This window comes from Chiloscyllium plagiosum, chromosome 21 (genome assembly GCF_004010195.1).
Source record: "Chiloscyllium plagiosum isolate BGI_BamShark_2017 chromosome 21, ASM401019v2, whole genome shotgun sequence".
Taxonomy (NCBI): domain Eukaryota; kingdom Metazoa; phylum Chordata; class Chondrichthyes; order Orectolobiformes; family Hemiscylliidae; genus Chiloscyllium; species Chiloscyllium plagiosum.
The window spans coordinates 5,405,827-5,419,924 of record NC_057730.1 but is presented as its reverse complement, the minus strand read 5'-3'; the positions used below and the strand labels follow the sequence as shown (position 1 = coordinate 5,419,924).

The following is a 14,098-nucleotide window of genomic DNA, read 5'->3' as shown; positions in this document are numbered from 1 at the left end:
TTTGGGGTATGTGGTGTGTGGTGTGTGTGTGGGTTTGAAGTGTTTGGGTATGGGGTATGTGGAATGTTTGGGTGTGGGGTGTGTGTGGGGTTGTTGTGTGTTTGTGGTGTGTTTGTGTGGGGTGTGGGTGCGTGGTGTGTGGGTTTGAGGTGTGTAATGTGTATGGGTGTATTGTGTATGTAGGTGTGGGGGGTGGGCTGGGATGGGTATCAGGTTTATAGTTAACCAGGAATTAGAGCAGGTTCTAATCCTTTAGCCTGTCCTAGGTAACTGTCTGTGTAACTAAACTGAAATTCTGTGAATCCCCACCCTACCTCAAACTTGGAGGGGATGGGTATCAGGTTTATAGTTAACCAGGAATTAGAGCAGGTTCTAATCCTTTAGCCTGTCCTAGGTAACTGTCTGTGTAACTAAACTGAAATTCTGTGAATCCCCACCCTGCCTCAAACTTGGAGAGTTTTCCAGAAGTTTCCAAATGCCAGGTTATTGTCATCAGATGATTCAACATTCTGGGCAGTTACCTTGCCAACAGTGTGTCGGGACATCGGAAAGGTTCTTATGTACACCTTTCAGGCTGTGAGAGGTCTCCAATATCCCGAGGTACCTGGATTAACAGCATGTGTTTTCATGGAATCATAAAGTTCCTGCAGTGTGGAACCAGGCCATTCGGCCCATTGAGTCCACACTGAAGAGCATCCCACTCAGACCCATTCCCCTACCATATCCCTGTCACGCTGGATTTCCCATGGTTAACCCACTGAGCCTACATATCCCTGAACATTAGGGGCAATTTCCCATGGCCAATCCACTTAAGGGGCACATCTTTGGACTGTGGGAGGAAAAAGGGAATACCTGGAGGAAACCCACACAGACACGGGGAGAATGTGCCAAGTCCACACAGACAGTCGCCCGAGGATGGAGTTGAATCTGGGACCCTGGTGCTGTGAGGCAGCTGTGCTAACCACTGAGCTACCGTGCTTGAATGTGCATGGTGTGGCATCAAGCTGGTGAAAGATAACTGTAGTAACCCATGACTGCAGTGTGGTATTGTACATTTAGTACTATGATTTTAGTAAGGGATGGTTAAGAATTATCTGCACCTTAAAGGTGTATTTCTTTGCGATTCTTTTCACTGCACCACTATCAATGGGAACTCTGCATACCTTTAAAACTCAGCAGCATTCAGGGTTAGCTCAATCCTTATTGTCAGGTCTTTACGATTTCATCGCTCATGTTATTTTTGTTTTTTTAATACTACAGTAGAAAAATGTGAACTATTTTCACGTATCTGTTTTTTGGCTTTTTGTTTCTTCCAGATTTGTGTAAATCTTAGCACGTGTCCAAAAGGCAGATTTGTCTTGTAGAGAGATATGTGTTGCTGTCTCTCTACTTCTGAGAAAACTCTTCACCAGAGGACGAAGCACAGGAGTTGTATCATTCATTAGAACTTCAGTGATAAGGAACAAGCCATTTTCAGAATTGTCACAAATTGTAATTCAACATACAGTATTCTGTTGGGTTGTATAAGGTGTTTATTGAATGATTCAATGTGTTTAGAGATTAACTCTTATTTTTGCAATCCAGTTAGTTATATTAAAATCCATATGTCATAAGTCTGTTTAAGTACAAAACTAGCATTGTGCAAATGAAAATTATAATAGGATGTATCTAAACATTGGAAGAGCCTTATAAAAGTATTTTCAAATGCTACAGAGCTGCTTAAAGTCAGGTATTCTTTCAGATTTTTATCTATTAGTATTTACGAAGGTATAGTATTGACAAATAAGATACCACCAGATGATTAGAACAAAGAACATAGAAAAATACAGCACAGTACAGGCCCTTCGGCCCTCGATGTTGCGCCGATCCAAGCCCACCTAACCTACACTAGCCCACTATCCTCCATATGCCTATCCAATGCCCGTTTAAATGCCCATTTGATGTATCTTGAATCAGGTATTAACTACTCATTGTGTAAAAGATGATTTCTGGGTCTCAATCCCCCATCTGAATCGACATTGTTCTCTCATACAAGAGTGAGCTTGCTCAGGGGCTTTTGTCAATCTCGCCACAACACAAGTAGCTCACTTCTGCCCTGCTGAGCAGCTGGCTGTTCACAACCTATACCCAAAATCCTAAACTTTCCTTTAGACACCTGACTCTTCCTGACTGGTGCTCTGGCAAATGAAGCAAGCCAGGTTATCTGAAACTCTGCACAGAAGCTGGCATTCTTGATTTCTGTCTTACTCCCCTGCCCCTCTGCTGGAATCAATTAAACAGGCCTCGCAATATATGCAAGCACTCGGCTATGATGCCAGAACTCAGGTTCGACTGAGAGACATCGACCAATGAGATCATATCTGAGAGTCCAAGGTTACTTTGTAAGCCTGCCACCTGTGGAATTCTGTGGACCTGGTAATGCCCGGAATGAAGAGAGCCTTCCTCCCAACTTAATGTGGGAAATTTTCACCAGCTCACTGGCAAACTGGCGTCCGTTTTGTAAATGCAATAATTCAGCTACATCTAAGTAGCAGTGCGTGTTTTGGATATTGTTCTTAAAAATAAAATCTGAGCATTAAAGTTTTTCTTTTTTCACAACCTTCGTTATACACATTTATTGAAACACTTTCTTTGTGAGTAATTTTAAAATTAGGAAGTCCTTTTTTTTAATATTGAGTATTATAAATCTGAAGCAGTATTTTACTCCAGCTATTTCTAAGCCTTTATGAAGTGAGCACTTCAGTTGGAACGTACAAAGCATTTCTTTGTTGACAGTGTAAAAATGGCTGCTGCATCCGAATGTTTGGCTGAATGCTAATTCAGGATCTTCCACACCTCATATCTAACCTCTTTTGTAAAGTTGCAGACGATGGTCTTTGGGCTCCTCGATGTTTTCCATCATCAAAACCATGAGATGAAAAGCTAGTTATGTGAGGCCAGTGCTCCTGAAATATTGCTCCTCTGGGTCGCCGAGATACAAAATAAATTTAATGTGGGTGCTGGAAATCTGAAATAAAAGCAAAGAACATTAGAAATGCTGTGAGTCAACATCTGTGGAGGGAGAAATAGTACAGAGTTAGTAGCCAGATGTTTCATGGAGATGTGTGGACTATGCCTTGACTCCAAAGTAACAGACAAGCCTCAGGCCCAGAAGTCATGACTGTCTTTATGTCACATCCTATTTCTGATTGTAGTGTACATGGGGTGAAGGGTGGCTAATATAGGCAAACCTGAGCTCAGCAGGGTCAGTTGTACTCAGTGCTGAGACAAAGCAGGCGCCATCTTCGCTGAGCAGAGGCCCTTGCCAATAGTGTGGGGGTTATGAATCTTTACTAGTAAATGCTCTGGAAGGGAAGATAAGGTCCTTAGAGCTATGAAGTTATTTACATCTCCATCACCCTAAAAATTGAATTAGCAGCCTGCATGTGTTGGTGAAAGATTTAACAAAAAAAGCAGTCAAGTTAGTTCAAACCCCAACCTAATTTTTTTTTAGAAAGGGAAAAGAATAGGCTGTCTGTGTCTGTGAGAGATTAAAAAAAAATCTTCCAACAGTTACTCTGTTGACATATTCCTTAATGTGATCATTATATCCTCATTGAGTGGCGCTTTCCACTTTCAGCCAGCACAGTAAGGGGTTGTCAGTTCCCAGTTTGATTGATAGTTCAAAGAGGATGTTAAAGGATCAGCTGTCTTTTATGTAGTTTAATGAATATAATTTTATTTTTCTAAGGGATTAAGTGTTTGAAAGAATTTAAAATTAGTTATTGGGCTTACATGAAGGAGTTTTTTATATCGTAATTAAAATCTACAAATCAAGGTAAACTTTATTTTGTCTCTGCATGGCTTCTGAGGTCTGTCGATGGTGGATAGTCAGTGAGTTTACATGGAGGGCGTGAGGGCAAAATGTGGATATCATTAAGATGGCATAGTGATAGAAGAGGCCATGGATTGGCAAATTAGAATCAAGGTGGTATGGGAGCTCTGGGGGAGGTTGGATCAATGGATTTGCATGTGTTCACACGTATAGGATATGGAGAGTAGGTGCAGAGGAGGGCTATGAGGCCTAATATCTAACAAAGCATCTAAGACAAAGGCCCATAGAACTGAGAAAGAGCCTTTGAAACATAACACTTATAGCAGCCCTTGTGGCCTTGTCTGCTGTCTGATCTGGGAGTGAAAATCCAGGCCAAAGTTTCCTGTCAATGACCTTTGGTTAGAATTGGTAAATGTCGATAGGCAGGGGCATGTTGCATCAGTAGCATTTCATTAGCTGAAACCGCTGGTTGCCTTCAGTTTCCAGCAATTTCATCATTGTCAGGATTATTGATTAAACATATGTGTGACAAAGTCTAAGATGTTACATTAGCAAGGTTGTGTTTATTGCATGTGAGATGATTTTTTAAAAAAGAATCAGAAAGTCTCTCCCAGATGAATTGAATAACAGGAATTATTACAAACCTAGACTGTATAGCTTCATGAAGTCACATGCAGTCAGCCTGAACATCCCGAATTAATACGAAATCTGTGAGCCTTATGAACCTTTTAAAGTACCGACTTCAGTGACCAATGAACTCATTTGTTTGGAAGTCCGACCATGTGATTAACCAAAAGGGATATTAGTGAAAGCATCACCGAGAACTGAGCGTCAGTGGTGGAGAGACTGGATGTTTGTGGATGTGGTGCCAATCAAGCGGGGGCTGCTTTGTCTTGGATGGTGTCAAGTTTCTTGAGTGTTGTTGGAGCTGCACCCATCGAGACAAGTGGGGAGTATTCCATCACACTCCTGACTTGTGCCTTGTAGATGGTGGACAGGCTTTGGGGAGTCAGGAAATGAGTTACTCGCTGCAGAACTCTGATTCTTTGACCTGATCCCTTAGCCACTGCTAGTTCCATTGATCCAGTTCCATTTCTGGTCAATGGTAATCCCCAGGATGTTGATAGTGGGTGAGTCAGTGATTGTAACGCCATTGAAAAGAAGGGTTGGTGGTTAGATTCTCTCTCATTGGAGATGGTCATAGCCTGGCACTTGTGTGTGGTGAATCTTATTTGCATTTCTTGTCATTTGTCAGCCCATGCCTAGATATTTTCCAGATCATGTTGCATTTGAACGTGGATTGCCTCAGCATCTGTGGAATGGAATCATTGGTGAACCTCCCCTTTTCTAACCTTCTGATAGAGGGAAGATCATTCGTGAAGCAGCTGAGGATGCTTGGGTGGAGGACACTACCCTGAGGAACCCCTGCAGAGATGTCCTGGAGCCGAGATGATTGACCTCCAACAACCACAACCATCTTCCTCTGTGCCAATTATGACTCCAACCAGTGGAGATTTTGCCCTGATGCCCATTGATTCCAGTTTTGCTAGGCCTCCCGGATGCCACACTTGGTCATATATGGTTTTGATGTCAAGGGTTGGCACTCTCACGTTATCTCTGGAATTCAGCTCTGATGTTCATGTTTGAACCAAGGTTATAATGAGGTCAGGAGCTGAGTGACCCTGGCGGAACCCAAACTGGGCGTCACTGACCAGGTTATTGCTGAGCAGGTGCTGCTTGATAGCGCTGTCGATGAGACCTTTACTGATGATGGAGAGTAGATTGATGGGATGGTAATTGGCTGGGTTGGATTTGTCCTGTTTTTTGTGTCCAGGACATACCTGAGCAATTTTTCACATTATCGGGTCGATGCTAGTGTTGTAGCCACGTTGAAGAACGTGGCTCGGGGAGCAGAAAGTTCTGGAGCACAGGTCTTCAGTACTATTGCCGGAATATTGTCAGGGCCTGTAGAGTTTGCAGTAACTGTCCCTTGATGATAGGTGGAGTGAATTGGATTGATTGAAGACTGGTATCTGTAACACCGGGGCCCACTGGAGGAGGCCGAGATGGATCATCCACTCGGGACTCTGGCTGAAGATCACGACGAAAGCCTCAGCCTTATCTATTGCACTGATGTGCTGAGCTCTTCCATCATTGGGGATGGGGTTATTTGTGGAAACTCCTCTCCCAGTGAGTTAATTGTCCACCACCATTCACTACTGAATGTGGCAGTTTGGCAGAGCTTAGATCTGATCTGTCTGTCATTTGCTGCTTATGCTATTTGGCATGCAAGTATCCTGCCTCACAGCTTCACCGGATTGACACCTCATTTTCAGGTATACCTGATGCTACTCCTGGCATGCCCTCCTACACTCTCCATTGAACCGGGGTCGATCCCCTGGCTTGATGGTAATGGTTGAGTGGGGCATATGCTGGGCCATGAGGTTGCAGATTGTGCTGGAGTACAATTATGCTGCTGTTGGTAGCCCATAGTGTCTCATGGATTCCCAGTCTTGAGTCACTAGATCTGTTTGAAATCTGTCTCATTTAGGACTGTGATAATGCTACCCAAACAATGGAGGGTATTCTCAATGTGAAAGCACAACTTTGTCCTCATAAGAACTGTGCAGTGGTCACTCTTACCAATACTGTCACAGACAGGTGCATCTGCATATGGCAGATTGGTAAGGATAAGGTCAAGTGTGTTTTTCCCTCTTATTGGTTCCCTCACCACCTGCTGCAGACCCAGTCTAGCAGCCATGTCCTTTAGGACCTGACCAGCTCGATCAGTAGTACTGCTGCTGAGCCACTCTTGGTGATGGATATTGAAATATCGACCCCATTCTGCACCCTTACTTCCCTCAGTGTTTCATCTAAGTGCTGTTCAACATGGAAGAGTACTGATTCACCAGCCGAGAGAGGACAGTGCGTGATAATCAGCAGGAGGTTTTCCTGTCCATGTTTAATCTGGAGCTGTTAGACTTCATGGGGTCTGGAGTCAATGTTGAGGATTCCCAAGGCAACTCCCTCCTGACTATATATCACTGTGCTGCTCCCTTTTCCTGGTCTGTCGTGCTGGTGTTCTTACTCCGCTGAAGTCAGGTCCACTTTTGTCGTAATGTTATGGTGAAGTGCTCACTGTCCCCCACGTACACATGATCTGCTTGATCCACCTAGTTTCCTACAACCAGGTCTAGCCATGCTTCCTTTCTTCTTGGACCTGACACTGTTGTAGGAAATCCTCCTGGACACAGTGGAAGAATACTTGTCCCTTGCTGCCTTTCCCAACTGTTCTTGTCCAGATTTAGGTTCCCCCAGTAGAGCTATTCCATAGTGCTCACAGCACTCTGCAACCTCCTTGCAGATATGTTCCTCTACATCCTTCCCACTCTCTGGTTGCCTGTACACTACACAGAGCAATTCAATTGCATACTTTGCCCGAACCAAATCGATTCTGTCTTTCAGCAATTTGGGACATCCTGTTTCTCCTGCAGTGTTCTCCTTAAACCAATCCTCCTCTTTTACCTCCTTTCCTAGCTTTCCTAGGAAAGGAGATAACATTTACACTCAGTCCTGCCCTTTCTTTTCTCAACACGCTGTCATCACAATTCCACAGGACAGCCTGTGTCTGGAACACACCAGCCTTATTTATTATACTCCATGGACAGTGGCCCAGAAGGCTTTCAGTCTTGGCTTTGTTCACCCAGTGTGTACAGCTGTCAATCCATTCCCAAAGTCCAAGCAATTTTAAGTCTTCCCTTCTGCACCGTCTTTCCAGCCACACGTTTACCCGTCTTATCCTTCTGATTCTACATTCACCAGCACATGATCGCACAAATAAGCCAGAGGTTACTGCTTTTGAGATGCTGCTTGGCAATTCTCGACTGAGCACCTTAAGTTCTGACTGCAGACCCATACCCCCATTGCTGACTACGTCACTGGTGCCAACACGGACAACAACCTTTGGCTGATTCTCTTCCCTCTTGAAGCCACCTGTTGACCTCGGCAGCAGATGGGCAGCAGGCCACTGCCAAGTCAAGCCTAGGGCTGCAGCAGCCTCTATCTGTTCCCTACTTAGAGAATCCTCTTAAAGAATCAGTACTGCTCTTCTCTCCTTGTAGAACTGGCCCATCTGCAGTTCCAGAGGCTTGGCTTTTGCTACCCTCCTCTGAGGAACCATCGTCCTCTCCAGTATCCTGAACAGGAAAGCGTGGGACCTTAGGGGACTCTTGCAACATCTCCTGAATGGTTCTCTTGGGCTGCCTTTTTTCATGCAGAGGTTGGTGCGTGTATGGAATGAGCTGCCAGAGGATTTGGTGGAGGCTGGTACAATTACAATATTCATAGGAAGCAGTAAGAGGGATCTGGCAAATGGGACAAGATCAGATTAGGATGTCTGCCTGGCAAGGCCGAGTTGGACTGAAGAGTCTGTTTCTGTAGTGTATGACTCTCTCAACTTGCGTACAGGTCTGCGTACAATTCTGAGGAAGAGTCATTTTGGATTCAAAAAGTAAACTCAATTTCTCTCTCCACAAATGCTGCTAGACCTGTTGAGTTTCTCCCCGACTTTCTGTTTTTATCTCAGATCTCCAGCGTCAGTGGCATTGTGTCAAAGTGAAACAGCAACACATCATTAACTTTTTAAAGAGTTATGAATTTCGTATGCTTTCCTTCCAATTTATTTCTACATTTACAGCGAAAAACACTAACACTTCAGGTTGTAAAAGAAAGTCATAAACACCTTTTATGCACTTTGAATGAAATATTCAAAGTACAGAACTAATGTCGCCCTCTGCCACAGTGAAATATCATGCATATTCATCACAAATGCAATATAATGCACTTGCACAATTCCCTGGCATGCATAATTATTATAGCAGTAGTAACAGTCACCCAAATCATTGGTTCTCCATTTAAAATGATCGTGCTACACGGGATTAGACACATTCACTCCACTTCAGCTCATAGACCTTCAGAAGGAGTTACCTAAATTTCCAGGATCCTATTTGACACAGCCAGGATTTACTGGAAGAATTTCTGTCTTTCTGAGTTATAAGTTTGAACTGTGGAAGAAAATCTCTTTTGTTTGTGTTACTTGTAATTCCAATGCTATCGCCAAAACCAATGAGGAAAATGATCAAAGTAATTTAATCATCGAAACACTATCAGGAATGTTAAAAATACTTGATTCTGCTTCGAATGTAATCGATCTTAACTTTGTTTTTGATCTGCAATGAAGGAACTTAGATTGTGGATACTCAGCACTATGTCTTTGATTTCTTAGATTTATAAAAATGTTTGGATCCAATTTTTTGTAAGAAAATAGCAAACATAGGAAAAACATTAGCTCGGTCACTTGTCCCTTTGCTAATTTGTTGAATTGTGGAAATGTTGAAGAGTGTTGAGTGTACATTGTGAGAGGGATGGTGTTTTCCACATTTGGAGCACTGGACTCCTTCAGGAAGTGTTAGCATTAAGTTAACCCACCAAAGCCTCAATTACTTTGTGGATTTCTGCACTTAATTTTTCGGCTAAACTGAGCAGATTGAAAAAAGTGGAAGGGGTTTAAAAAATGGAGGAAATTTTTTTCAGGAGCACGTTCAAGTTAAGACTTGTAGAAATAGAATTAGAAGTTGGAAATAAAGATTAGATTAAGAGGAAAACATGAAACAGAAACAAAATGCAAAAACAATAAAGGTTTAACATAGAGTCATAGAGACGTACAGCACGGAAACAGACCCTTCAGTCCAACTCGTTCATGCTGACCAGATCTCTTAACCTAATCTAGTTCCATAAGCCAGCACTTAGCCCATATCCGTCTAGACCCTTCCTATTCATACACCCATCCAAATGCCTTTTAAATGTTGTACCAGTCTCCACCACTTCCTCTGGCAGCTCATTCCATATATGTACCACCCTCTGCATGAAAACGTCCCTTAGGTCCCTTTTATATCTTTCCCCTCTCACCCTAACCCTATGCCCTCTAGTTCTGGACTCCCCCACCTCAGATAAGACCTTGTCTATTTACCCTATGATTTTATAAACCTCTATAAGGTCACCCCTCAGCCTCCGAAGCTGCAGGAAAAACAGTCCCAGCCTATTTGCAGGGTGGCATGGTGGCTCAGTGGTTAGCACTGCTGCCTCACAGTGCTAGGGACCTGTGTTTGATTCCAGCCTTGGGTGACTGCCTGTATGGAGTTTGCACATTCTCCCCGTGTCTGCGTGGGTTTCCTCCAGGTGCTCCAGTTTCCTCCCACAATCCAAAGATGTGCAGGTCAGGTGAATTGGCCGTGTTATATTGTCCACAGTGTTCGGTGCATTAGTCAGAGGGGAATGGGTCTGGGTGGGTTATTCTTCGGAGAGTCGGTGTGGACTTGTTGGGCCGAAGGGCCTCTTTCCACACAGTAGGGAATCTAATCTATTCAGCCTCTCCCTGTAGCTCCAACCCTGGCAACATCCTTGTAAATCTTTCCCGAACCCTTTCAAGTTTAGTGTTCGGTGCATTAGTCAGAGGTAAATGGGTCTGGGTGGGTTATTCTTCGGAGAGTCGGTGTGGACTTGTTGGGCTGAAGGGCCTCTTTCCACACAGTAGGGAATCTAATCTATTCAGCCTCTCCCTGTAGCTCCAACCCTGGCAACATCCTTGTAAATCTTTCCCGAACCCTTTCAAGTTTCACAGCATCCTTCCGATAGGAGGGAGACCAGAATTGCACGCAATATTCCAACAGTGGCCTAACCAATGTCCTGTAAAGCTGCAACTTTGTATTAACAATGATTGTCATTAGAATAATACTTTCACTGTTCTGGAAACAGCTGGTGGAAACTTTTGATTTGAAGGAGTTAAGCAAAGTAACCTTGACAGTTGGATAAGAGCATTAGAAGCTGAAATCACAGAGAAACTCTCAAAAGATTACAGAGGAATTTTAAAACTGACTACCTTCCGTAATAAGAATCCATGTTGGTGAACAAAGGGTTAAACTGAGAGACAGGCAGCAATAATGGCTGATCAATGAAACTAAACTTTTTGCCATCACCCTTGAGTTTAAGAGGGATGGGAAGTAGAAGAATAAAGGGAAGCCAAGTAGTCAGGGTAAAGAATGGATAACTGGGAATGTCCCACGGGTCTGCGCTTCTGGTCAAAAAAAGAGAAATAATTGAAGGTATATGCCTCACAGCTCCCAGGTTCAATTCCCACTTCAGGCACCTGTCTGTGTGGAGTTTGCACGTTCTCCCCGTGTCTGCGTGGGTTTCCTCCGGGTGCTCCTGTTTCCTCCCACAGCCCAAAGAGGTGCAGATCAGGTGAATGGGCCATGCTAAATTGCCCGTAGTGTTAGGTAAGGGGTAAATGTAGGGGAATGGGTCTGTGTGGGTTGCTCCTCGGGGGGGGGGTCGGTGTGGACTTGTTGGGTCGAAGGGCCTGTTTCCACACTGTAAGTAATCTAATCTAAAACAAAATGGGACACATTGACTCAGAAGGTTAGCAATAGCAAATGTCACCCATGGGCCTTACCAGAGTTTCATGAGTCCAAAAAGGGAAGCCATTTTGTGTTGGACCAAGTTGTAGCTGTAAGTGCAAGTAAATAACTGAGGGCGAACACTGCTGGGAAGGTAGAATGAAATCATATTGAGAGATGTAAAGGGTTTTTGTCCAGAGGAAAGAAAGTCCTCTTTTTTCCTTCAAGTGATGCAGCCAAATTCAGAACAATACTCAGAGAAACAGGGGCTACTCAAATTTTGTTTCCCCTTCATGAAGATCAATGAAAGTGAAAGGATAGCTGGAGAGTGTATCACAGTTCCATTGCATAAGGTCTCAGTGGAGTATCTGGATGGGATAGTTAAGTGATGATGTGGAGGAGCCAGTGTTGGACTGGGGTGGACAAAGTTAAAAATCACACAACACCAGGTTATAGTCCAACAGGTTTATTTGGAACCACCTGATGAAGGAGCAGCGCTTCGAAAGCTGGTGATTCCAAATAAACCTGTTGGACTATAACCTGGTGTTGCGTGATTTTTAACGTAGTTAAGAGATTAATGGATTTTCTCTTGGGAAAAGATCATTTGACTGGAATGAGACTTACAATTTTGTCTAAAATCACAGCAAGTCTGAAAAGAGGCTAAAGAGGCAGGACAGTCTGCAAGAACAGGTTTTAAGTTTCTTTTCCCATCATGTTTAATAACCAGAGCAACTGCTGCACAAAGTCTAACACCAGAGGTCACAGTTGAACCACAAGCAGGCATTGGGATAGCTGAAGCGCTGTTTAAAAATGAAGATAATTCAAATGTAGCACTTGGCTTATCATTGCTAATTAAGGCCAAAGATGCAGATTGAATGGTTAAATCAGAGAGTGAAGACCCAAAACATGAACTCTGCTTTCTCTGCACAGATGCTGTCAGACCTGCTGGGTTTCTCCAGCAATTTCTGTTTTTGTCTGTAGAATTGATTTGGATGATATTGCAATATAGAGTGACATGGAAGAAATGCATGTAAGATAAGTGGAAGCCCGATTTAAGCAATTACAGTTGACTGGCTTCAGAAATGTATTTATCCAAAAGTGAATTTATGAAAGCAAGATTTAGGCCACTTGTGGAATATTGCGTGCAATTCTGGTCTCCTTCCTATCGGAAAGATGTTGTGAAACTTGAAAGGGTTCAGAAAAGATTTACAAGGATGTTGCCAGGGTTGGAGGATGTTGCTACAGGGAGAGGCTGAACAGGCTGGGGCCTTATAGAGGTTTATAAAATTATGAGGGGCATGGATAGGCTAAATAGACAAGGTCTTTTCCCTGGGATTGGAGAGTCCAGAACTAGAGGGCATAGGTTTAGGGTGAGACGGGAAAAATATATAAGGGACCTAAGGGGTAACATTTTCACACAGAAGGTGGTATGTGTATGGAGTGAGCTGCCAGAGGAAGTGGTGGAGACTGGTACAATTCTAACATTTAAAAGGCATCTGGATGGGTACATGAATAGGAAGGGTTTAGAGGGATATGGGTGAAGTGCTGGCAAATGAGACTAGATTGGGTTGGGATATTTGGTCGGCATGGATGGGTTGGACCGAAGGATCTGTGACTCTATGACTGTAATGATTGAGTAAGAACAGGTGTTACTGAAATCCGCAAAAGTGAAAGCTGCTCCGAGAACTAATTGTGGTTTTTTTGGAATGTGTGCATCGCATTGGAAATTTCTGTGTAATTTCCGCACAATACCTGCATCTTGAATGAATCTGTGAAAGAGACAAGTGGCTTGGTCAGCTAAATGCCAGGCGGCCTTTCTACACCTAAAGACCTTTTTCCTCCTATAATCTATTTTTCTCATCAACATGTTCAGAGATGCTATTACACACATGTGCAGCAGGTGGGGCATGAACCTGGGTGTCTTGGTAAGGATACCACCTCGGTGCCAGAAAAGAGCCCTGGCGGTCCATGTTTGCTTTTCTTTCTTCTTTCCCCTCTTCCCCAACACTATTACTGCATCACAAGAAAGCCCAGCAGTAATGCTTTTTTACCCCCCTATATTTACCCGCAAGTTACCAGTGGTTTTAGTTTTGTACAGAGAATCTTTACAGCGTGAAAGCAGGCCATTCAGCCCATCAGGTCCACACCGTCCATCTGAGGAGCATCCCACCCAGACCCACCTCCCCGCTACCTTACTCTACCCCTGTAACCCTGCATTTCCTATGACTAACCCACCTAGCCTGCACACCCCTGGGCACTGTGGGGCAATTTAACATGGCTAATGCACCAGGAGGAAAGCCACGCAGACACAGGGAGAATGTGCAAACTCCACTCAGATAGTCACCCAAGGCTGGAATCGTAACCGGGTGGTTAGCAGTGCTACCAACTGAGCCACTGTGCCACACACACCGCCTCCCCCCCCCCCCCCCACCAACGACCCCACCCTGAGCCACTGTCCACAGTGAGATAGAAAAAATAAAGACACCGTTTTATTGGGGTTTATTTTTGGGGTTTTTCATCAGCAGGAAATCACCCGTGTGCCCAATCTGAAGGCAGTTCTCATAAATGAATCTGAATTGATTATTCTAGATTTTTCAATAAGGCAATTGATGCTGATGACTTGGAAATGGGTGCTTTCTTGTTACAAGATGAGGAGTGGGAGATATAGATGCCAGTGAGTTACTTTGCTAAGAATTAAACCAGTCTCAGAGGACGTATGCTATGATAGAAAAAGCAAATTTGGGGTTACTCTTCAACAGTTTGAAGTCCATGTCGCACACAGTAACAGAAAAACAAAACTATATGGATCAGAGCGATTTGAGGATGGCGT

The 14,098-nt window shown here is 43.7% G+C and overlaps 1 protein-coding gene across 5 annotated transcripts in view; it reads left to right on the top strand.

Annotated features, from left to right (window-relative positions):
* snrnp25 (small nuclear ribonucleoprotein 25) overlaps positions 1 to 14,098 on the top strand; it is a 54,347-nt gene that overhangs the window by 26,539 nt on the left and 13,710 nt on the right. Inside the window, exon 7 of one of the 5 annotated variants that reach the window (XM_043711131.1) lies at positions 1,317 to 2,598. The exons of the other annotated variants lie outside the window; for them this stretch is intronic. The gene's annotated coding sequence lies outside the window, so the exon portion shown is untranslated. Of the gene's footprint in view, positions 1 to 1,316; positions 2,599 to 14,098 lie in introns of those variants that run through there. 5 annotated transcript variants of the gene reach the window in all.